Source organism: Lissotriton vulgaris, chromosome 1_1, assembly GCF_964263255.1.
Source record: "Lissotriton vulgaris chromosome 1_1, aLisVul1.2, whole genome shotgun sequence".
NCBI lineage: Eukaryota > Metazoa > Chordata > Amphibia > Caudata > Salamandridae > Lissotriton > Lissotriton vulgaris.
This window is the reverse complement of record NC_141685.1, coordinates 2013227846-2013237073: the sequence shown is the minus strand read 5'-3', so window position 1 is coordinate 2013237073 and position 9228 is coordinate 2013227846.

Here is a 9228-nt window from a genome sequence, read left to right as displayed (position 1 = left end):
GTGTACTGAGCACTCCTCGCTTGCAGCATCACCACCTCTCACCCCGCTATGCCCCCATCAACCCCAGCGTGATTCTCGCCCACCTCCACCCTCTGATTTTTTATTTTTTTGCAGAGTTTTATATAGCGCGAACTTGACCCGAATCGGGTATCAGAGCGCTTTACCCAGCGCCAGTTACGATACATGAGGACACACATTCATTTACTGCTCATCGGAGCACCTCCACCCATCCCCAGCTGTGCTTCGGCCCCTCCACCCGACCCCAGCTGTCATTCGGGATCTTGCCCCTCCGAGATGCACTTCTCACAAGAGTGATGGACGCCCGCTGTGCGCATTAATAGTGCTCCCCCAGCTGTGCTTAACACCCCTCTGCGCGCATTACTAGTGCTCTCCCAGCTGTGCTTCACACTCCTCTGCGCGCGTTATTAGCCGGCTCCCCTATATGCCTGTGAGTGAAGTCCCGCCTGGCCCAGATGTGCTGCTCAGTGGCGTGTCCGGCCGTGACACTACTGTACTGGGTGGATGCAGGTCCACCCCTAAGCAGATGTGCTGCTTGCGTCATCGCCTCAGCTGTGCCGCGTCCCGGGGAGCCCCTGGCCAAACTCCTTCTGGCGTGCATCCCCCCTCCCGTCTGTGCTGCGGGGTCCGCCCACGTCTCGTCGGAGAGCCCCGCTTGCCTCCGGGGGTCCCTCCACTGCCCGCCAGCTGTGCTTTACTCTGGAGACCCTGTCTCCACACAGGACACTCTTTTCTGGTCAGCCTCCCCTTTCGAGCGATGATTTTTATGTTTGGCTTCTTTTTAGAAGCATTCCGCAAGGACATACACCCCACCCCGCTTTTTAGGTTTTTTACTTTTTGTGAATGAGAAATTAACAGATAACTACGGCATAGCAGATGTGTGCTGAAACGAGGCTCTAAACCAGCACGCAACACGGTTCTAAATGTACTACTTTCCGATCTCTGGCGAAAAACGTCTTGCTCCTTGAAGTGTTTTTCTAAGCGCTGCAATCAGTGGGGAATGCCCTCTGTCCCACTTTACGGTCCTATCCCCCGGAGTTGCACTTTTGCTCTAGTTTGGGGCCTCATGGCCGGCCGTCTGTGTCCTCCCGGGGCCCAAAGGGGAGCGCCTGCCCCGGAAGGGATCGTGTCTGGGACGGCGCGTGTGTCTCCGATTTCAGTGCTGGGTTTCTCTTCCCTGCTCAGTGCACATCTGCACTCCGGGCTCCCCCTCGAGCTCTGTAAACCGAGGAGGGAGTTTCCTGCCGAACAGGCCTGACATCACTGGAAGAACAGTCCGCTCGCGAGGCTGTGGTGTTAAGAAGCTCTGACGTGCGCTGGAGCCCCTCGCCAGGGCCCCTACAGCCACTTCTATTGCAAGTTGCCAAGGGCAACTCATCAAGGGGAAGTCCAGTGAATCGTGCCACTGTAAGCAGGGTGGCAACGTCGACTGCATTAAAGCAGTTGGGTCAATTGGAGCAAACAAGACTACTATACCCAGAATGCATTAGGTTGTCACACGAAAGCACAGGGCTGGAAGCGATGACATCGAGTGACCATTACATCTGATTACAATTGTATGATGTAATAGCTAGTCGTTACTTGCAGTGCTTAAACACATCATATGTGATACGAACCGGTATATAAACGAGCATTGTCAAACCCAATAAGCCTCGTCTAGCGTCTGTCGTTAATTAGTAAAAGTCTCACACCACGGGGAAGCGTGTTAACCGTTCACGCTTTTCCATCCGGCATAACTCTGCATCAGTTAACAAGCGAAGACTGCCACCTACTGGCAAAATAATATAGACACGCGATCATCAAAATACATTCCAAGTTTAGTTAACGCAAATCTTTAGGTCACATTTTCCTTCTGATTTCTATTGTGTTGCGTGTTCGCTTTTCTATTATTATATAGTACTGAATGTAAGTAGGCGTCACAAAGGGAATTGTTCACCACTGAGGGAGATTGCACGTGACATCATTTTTTTAACTCCTCCTCCTTCAATGTGAACAAGAATGTGCCCGGGCTCACGGAGAGCGGGAGGGGGGACGGGCACACGGAGAGGGGAGGGGGGACATCGGGGGAGGGGGGACGGCGGGAGGAGGGACACGGAGGAAGGCAGGACAGCAGTAAGCACGGCCCGGCCGGACCAGATTCGGGGGCGTTCCCGGCTTTTGGCTGACGTAGCATGACGTAGCCAAAAGCCAAAAATTCTCGGGAACGCCCCCGAATCTGGTCCGGCCATGACGGACGCCTCTCTGTTCCAATGGCTAGCCTCCATTTATGGAGCTAGCCAATGAAACAGAGGGGCGTATTCAAGGCACCCATACTAGAAACTACAGATGTCTCTGGAGGCGGAGCTTACGCTCCGTTCCCCAGCGAAACCTAAAAAAGTTGATTGCTAGTTGCAGGAGAGATCACAAATCCGTAGGAGGAAAAAGGAAATGGAGTATAAGGGCTGGCAGGATCTACTTTCAGTCTCTGCATCAAAACATGTTCTGAATTCTGGGCAGTTGTTTATCGCCCTCTCTTTAACACCTCAGATAAGGGACACGTTTCTTCCCACATTCCACCAGATTTATGAGAGACTCATGACATTTAAAGACTGCATGTTGCTACGCTGAATGAATAGAAGCCAAATCTGATTTTAACCAAACATCTCTGTCACTGAAAATAACAATTTTATAACTGCACCGTGTACCTTGTATTTTAACCCCGCGCTGCAAACGAAAATAGGTAACAGCGCGCATTGGAAAGCTTTTATTTCCCGCCGTGTGATTGATTTAAAATTACACTGGGTAGTAACTGTGGTGAAATAGAATACTTGTTGTGCCATTTGTTGCCCCTGAAACCCCGGTCCGCCGCAAGCATTAAGCTTGTTTGAGTGGAGGGTGACAGGCGGGACCTTCCTCCGGGTTTTCTCCCGGTGCAGGCACCGATTGGATGAATGCTGTAGAGGCGGAGCTGAATACGAGCCCGTCCTCTACAAAAGCCCAATGTCCCCTATAACGCGCAGCATCAGCGCCGCATCCACGCCGAAGACAAGCCAAAGACCAGCCCGTCTGTGCCTGTCCGGGCCAGGACGGGGCTAGGGGCTGTAAGCTATGTCCAGACTGCTTCTAATAATCCAGGTATGACCTCTGAGTTACTACGGTCTTTATGTATCACTGTCCAGGGAAATTGCACTATACTCAGACCTGAGCACGCTGGTAATTCCTCATGGCCTAACTGCAATTTCACTCTCACCAACTTTGCACCCTACTTTGACCCGACCATATACAATACTAATCCGAGACAGAAACCTAACCCCAAGGTGTATAATTGTTTGTTTTTAAGTATTAACTGCCGCTCCCTTCCAAGCACAAGTTCAACATTTTTAATCTATTGCTAGAGGAAAAACCTAGTGCATTATTTCTAACGGACCCTTGGTTACACGACAGCTCTGCCCCTGACGTAGCTGCTGCTCTCCCCCCTGACTATGCTATAGTTAGGAAAGACAGAGAGGGTAACATTGGTGGCGGAATCGCCATTATCTTTAATAGGGAACTTACCTGCAGTCTTGTGCCGGCCGATATACCTGATTGTGAATCAGCTTGCTTCAAAATCACCTTAAATCCCAATTTTCCTCTTTCCGGCATGTTGATGTACAGGCCCCCTGGAAATGCTACCACATGGGCTCGGAATTTAGCCAATCACATCTCGCCTTTCCTTCTTGCCTCAAAAAACTTTTTATTGATAGGAGATTTAAATCTACATCTTGAAAATCCTTTAAATACCACATGTACCAACCTGCTCGACGACTTTACAGCATTTAACGTGAGGTTACTTAACTCTGGAGCCACGCACAAAGCATGCCATTTGCTAGATCCAATTTTTACTAATTCTACTGACCTGAAATGGCTCAAAACTACCCCTGTCGGCTGGTCAGATCATCACTTAATCAAATTCAGTATAAAACTACCAATCTCCACCCGGCTGCAGCCCGCCCAACCGGCCACCACCATGAAAAACTGGAAATCACTTGACATCGACCGTTTAAATCACATGCTAGCCATTAACCATCCAAATTTAGGACAGGATATGGAAAGCATTGACAATGCGACTCATAAATGGCTCAGTAACGCCGCCGATGCCTGTCTTCATCCTTGTCATATCAAGGGCACTTACCACCATCCCCCAGCCCCTTGGTTCAATGATCACTTAAAGTTAGTGAAATCAAATTGTAAAACACTTGAGAGACAGTGGCGGAAAGACTACGCACCTGAAAAAAGATATACCAAAAAGCACGAAATAAATACCATACGGCCTGTACAAAGGCCCGAGCCCTTCATGTTGCTGATGTCATAAATACTGCTACAAACAAAGCAAAAATGCTTTTCAATAAAGTGAAGGAATTAGCCGGTGCACATACTACTGCTACCGCTCACCCACTTAACAAAGCACAATGCTAAGATCTCGCCATCTTCTTTACCGAACAAAAAGATAAAATAATCAGCGACATCGACAACAACACATCTACAACAGCCTCGTATATCGACACTGAGCCCACATCCTGTGCAACCAACCTCCTTGACCACTGGCCCTTGTTTACTATTGAATCTTTGATGTCCACACTCAAAACCTTTAAAATCTGGCTCCCCCCACGATCCGATCCCCGTCAGTGTCTTGAAACAACTAGATATTCCCTCCTTGAATATTATCATGGACACTTTAAATTCCTCCCTTAACCTTTCTACAGTTCCCTCAATCTGGAAGCACGCTATGGTCAGTCCACTTTTGAAGAAACCTACAGCCGACCCGAGATACTGGCCAACTACCGACCCATTTCACTTTTACCAATCTGTTGGACCCGGCCTCGTGGCGTGGTCCGACCCCTCCCGCATGGCGGGCCCCGGACTGCCGCTACCCCTGTTCCCCGGACAGGAGCCGCACCTTCCGCCCCTCCGGGCCGCCCCAGCTCTTCCCCGACAGAACTCAAACTCCTATCTGCAACCTGCTCGGCTGACCCGGGCCCTCTCCCGAACTACCGTCCCCGGCCCAGCCGCCATCTTGGACCCTCCATGACCAGGCCTCGTGGCCTCGGATCGACCTCAGCCTCCGGCCCAGCCAAGCCCCGACATCGAGGCACCACCATCCACCCAGGGGGTAAAGAGACCACTTGGCGAGGCAATGGGAGAAGGAGTTTCGATGGTCCCCCATCCGCCTGGTTTCGATCGCCCCCAGCCTCCCTGGGTGCTGGCTCCACCCCCCTGCTGGGTGTCTGGTCTCACTCATCCCGGACCCCCCGACCTCCAAGTGCGAGGGTCTGGGCATCAAAGGGCACCAGACCTATAACTGGGGAGCTCCAGAGCAGGAAGTCAGTTGTATCCTGGAGTCGAGAGACACCGAGACGAACTCATCCTTGGAGGCCTGCTGGCGCTGCCGCGGCTCATCTTCGTAAACCATCTTTGAGGCCTGCTGGCGCTGCCGCGGCTCATCTTCGTGGACCATATTTGAGGCCTGCTGGCGCTGCCGCGGCTCATCTTCGTGAACCATCTTTGAGGCCTGCTGGCGCTGCCGCGGCTCATCTTCGTGAACCATCTTTGGAGTCCTGCTGGCGCTGCCGTGGCTCCTCTTCGTGAACCATCCTTGGAGTCCTGCTGGCGCTGCCGCGGCTCCTCTTCGTGAACCATCCTTGGAGTCCTGCAGGCGCTGCCGCGGCTCATCTTCGTGAACCATCTTTGAAGGCCTGCTGGCGCTGCCGCGGCTCATCTTCGTGAACCATCCTTGAAGGCTTGCTGGCGCTGCCGCGGCCCCTACCAGAGAACCCTCCAGCTCAAGGATTGAGAGCTGTACGCCAGATATCCCTGTACCAGACCGGTACTGAGACTGTCCCGCTACCCCCTTCCCCCAGAGACTAGAATTGAAGGGATCGCAGTATCCTGTTCCTGCTGTATCGTTAAGTATAACCTGCCTAAGAATACCGATAAAAGTGCTAAGAACCTATCTTTGTGTGGCGTCCATCTGTGGGGGGATAGTTGCTCGTTCGTACGATCTAAGGAGAAGGCCCTCGCTAGGAGGCCTCTCCCCCTTGCTCGGCCGACCCTCAGGTTCCCCGTCTAACATTGGTGGCCAGCGGCGCGATTCGAGCCGACGCAAATCGTACGGAGAGTAGCTCGCCCCACTACACACAGCAACCATGTCAACGAAAGAAACCGGAACAACCGCAAAATTCCAGATGGAACGGCTGGAAGAGTACAGTCACAAGGAATTGAAGCAATTCTGCATAGACTTGGGTATCGCTACCACGGGACTAAGCACCAAAGACGATCTCAAGCACGCCTTGGAGTCTTGGGTGGAGATGGGAGCGTCCCCACCCCAAAAAGAAAACATTGAGACCACAGAAACAATTGCAACCCCCGAGGAAGAGAGAAGAGCGGGACTCTCTCCCGAGGAGGGCCGAGAACGAGAGAGGAGCCGGCTCCACGAGTTGGAACTGGCTAGACTCCGCTTAGATGGGGAACTGAAACTAGCGGAAAAAAAGATAGCCCTCGAACACTTACGGCTACAGGGAGAACGGGAAGAGAAAAAAAGCCAGAGGGAGCTGGAGGAAAAGAAGCTCGCGTACGAACACGAGCGCAGTTTAAAGGAACTAGAAATTTGAAAGCAAAACAGGGACCTCGGCGTCCCCGAGAACCAGAGCCCCGCTCCTCCTACGGACACCAAGGTCCACATTCCCAAAGATGTCGTCCGAGAGTACTACCGGAACGACGACATCCAGCAATGGTTCAAGGCCTACGAGGTAGCCATGACCTCCCACCGTGTCCCGCGAAAAGACTGGGGGGCCGGGTTGTGGGGGAGATTCGTCAACGAAGGAAGAGATGCCCTGCTACAGCTCCCCGACACAGAGATGACCTCCTACGAGCACATGAAAGCCGCCCTTCTCACTCGCTATGGGCTCACCCCCGAGATGTACCGGCAGCGATTCCGAGACTGTAAAAGGATCCCCGGTACCACCTGGGTGGAATATGTGAACTTTTTTAGCCGAGCCTTAGAGGGGTGGATCAAAGGCAGCCAGGTCACCACCTACGAACAATTGGTCGATCTCATCGTGTGGGAACACCTCTCCAATAATTGTTTTGTTGAACTAAGGCAGCATCTCCTCGACAGCAAGCTGACCGAGCCCCGCAAACTCGCCATTGAAGCGGATCAATGGGAGAGCACCCGGTCCCCCGGAACTGGCCGGGCGAACAAAACCGAGCCTCCGAGGGGTCCCACCATCCGCGAGGAGGAGGAGGAGGCCAGTGTCGGGGCAGGGACACCACCACGGTGCCCTCCACCAGCAATCCCCTGTCCCCGGCCGGGAGAGGAAGCCCTCCGACACGGCCGGGATTCCGCTCCAACATTGTCTGCCACAAATGCTAGCGACCCTGTCATTACGCCAATGACCCCAACTGTCCGAGAAACCAGCCAGCCAATGCCCGGGTCCGCTGAACCGCCAGATCACCGCTGCCGCCCTCGGAGAAGAACAAGGCGAAGAAGAAGCCGAAGATTGTGAACAATACCAGACAGAGTGGGAACCCGCAGCCATGTCCCTGGTATGTCTAGGGGAGAGAGACATGGTCCCGCGGACCCTCATCCCAGCCAACATGCAGAAGTACAGCCAGTGGGTCACCATTAATGGACACCGGGCCGAAGCCCTCCGCGACACGGGAGCCAGTGTGACCGCCGTCCGTTGCCATCTGGTGACTACCGATCAAATCTTGCCCAACGTACTATGCCCAGTGCGGTCTGCGGATAACTCTGAGAGCCTGTGCCAGATGGCCCGCGTCCCCTTTGAATGGGGGGGAGTGACGGGCATGCTGAAAGTGACCATCCGAGACGATGCCCCCGTAGACTGCCTCCTGGGGAACAACCTGGAAAGCTCACCCTGGGCGGCCGTTGAACGAAGGGAGCCCTTGGGGATGCTTGGCCTTCCTGAATGGGTCGGTGTAACGACCCGATCCATGGCCGCCCGGGCCATTCCCTCCACTGAAGAACCCAAGTGGCCCGAACCCCCACCGCCCGTCATCTCTGAAGACACCGACCCTGAACCCGGTCCACCGGGCCCCCACGACGAAGCATCTGAGCCACTCCGCGACCTCCCAGTGGCGCCAGGAAGGTGGCCCCACTCAAGAACAGTACCGCCAAGAGCAGAAAACGTGTCCCTCCCTCGAGGGGATCCGACAGCAAGCCGCAGCCCAGAGCGCAGGGGACGCCTCAGGGCCTTACTGGATCTATTGGGACAATGAGCTCCTCTACAGCGAGCAGAAGATTGCCGAACTCGGGGCCAGTCGGGTGCTGGTAGTCCCCCTCCAATTCAGAGACTTCCTCCTGAACCTGGCTCATGATGTACCTCTCGCTGGGCACCTAGGGCAGGACAAAACTTACAGCCGACTGGTGACCCATTTCTACTGGCCCAAGATGAGGAACGATGTGATAAACCACTGCCGGGCCTGCCCCACCTGCCAGGCCAGCGGGAAGAGCGGCCGAAAACTGAAAGTCCCTCTGCAACCCTTTCCAATCGTCAACACTCCCTTTGAGAGGGCGGGGATTGACATTGTGGGGCCCCTGGAGCCCCGGACATCGCAAGGTCACCGGTTCATACTCGTCCTGGTGGACCATGCCACCCGCTATCCCGAAGTCATTCCTCTTTGGTCCGTGACGGCGCCCGTGGTGGGCCAAGCCCTGATGGGGATCTTCTCGCAGGTGGGCTTCCCCCCGAGAAGTCGTCAGTGATCGGGGCACGAACTTCATCTCCCGATATATGAAGTCCATATGGCAACAGTGCGGGGTCACCTACAAATTTACGACCCCCTACCACCCTCAAGGGAACGGACTAGTGGAACGCTTCAATCGCACCCTCAAGGGTATGATCATGGGCCTGGAGGAGCCCTTACGACGCCAATGGGACGTGTTGCTGCCCTGCCTTCTGTTTGCCTACCGGGAGGTCCCACAGAAGTCCCTGGGATTCAGCCCCTTCGAGCTCTTGTATGGGCACCCCGTCCGGGGTCCCCTAAGTCTGATCAAGGAAGGATGGGGGGTGACCCCCCAGAATGCTCCCCCTGATGTGTACAGGTACCTCTTGACCCTCCGGAACCAGACTCGGCGGTTCAGGGAGCTTGCCAAGGCCAACCTCGAAGCCAGCCAAGAGGACATGAAACGCTGGTACGATCAGAATGCCTCGTCCATTGAGTTCGAGCCGGGAC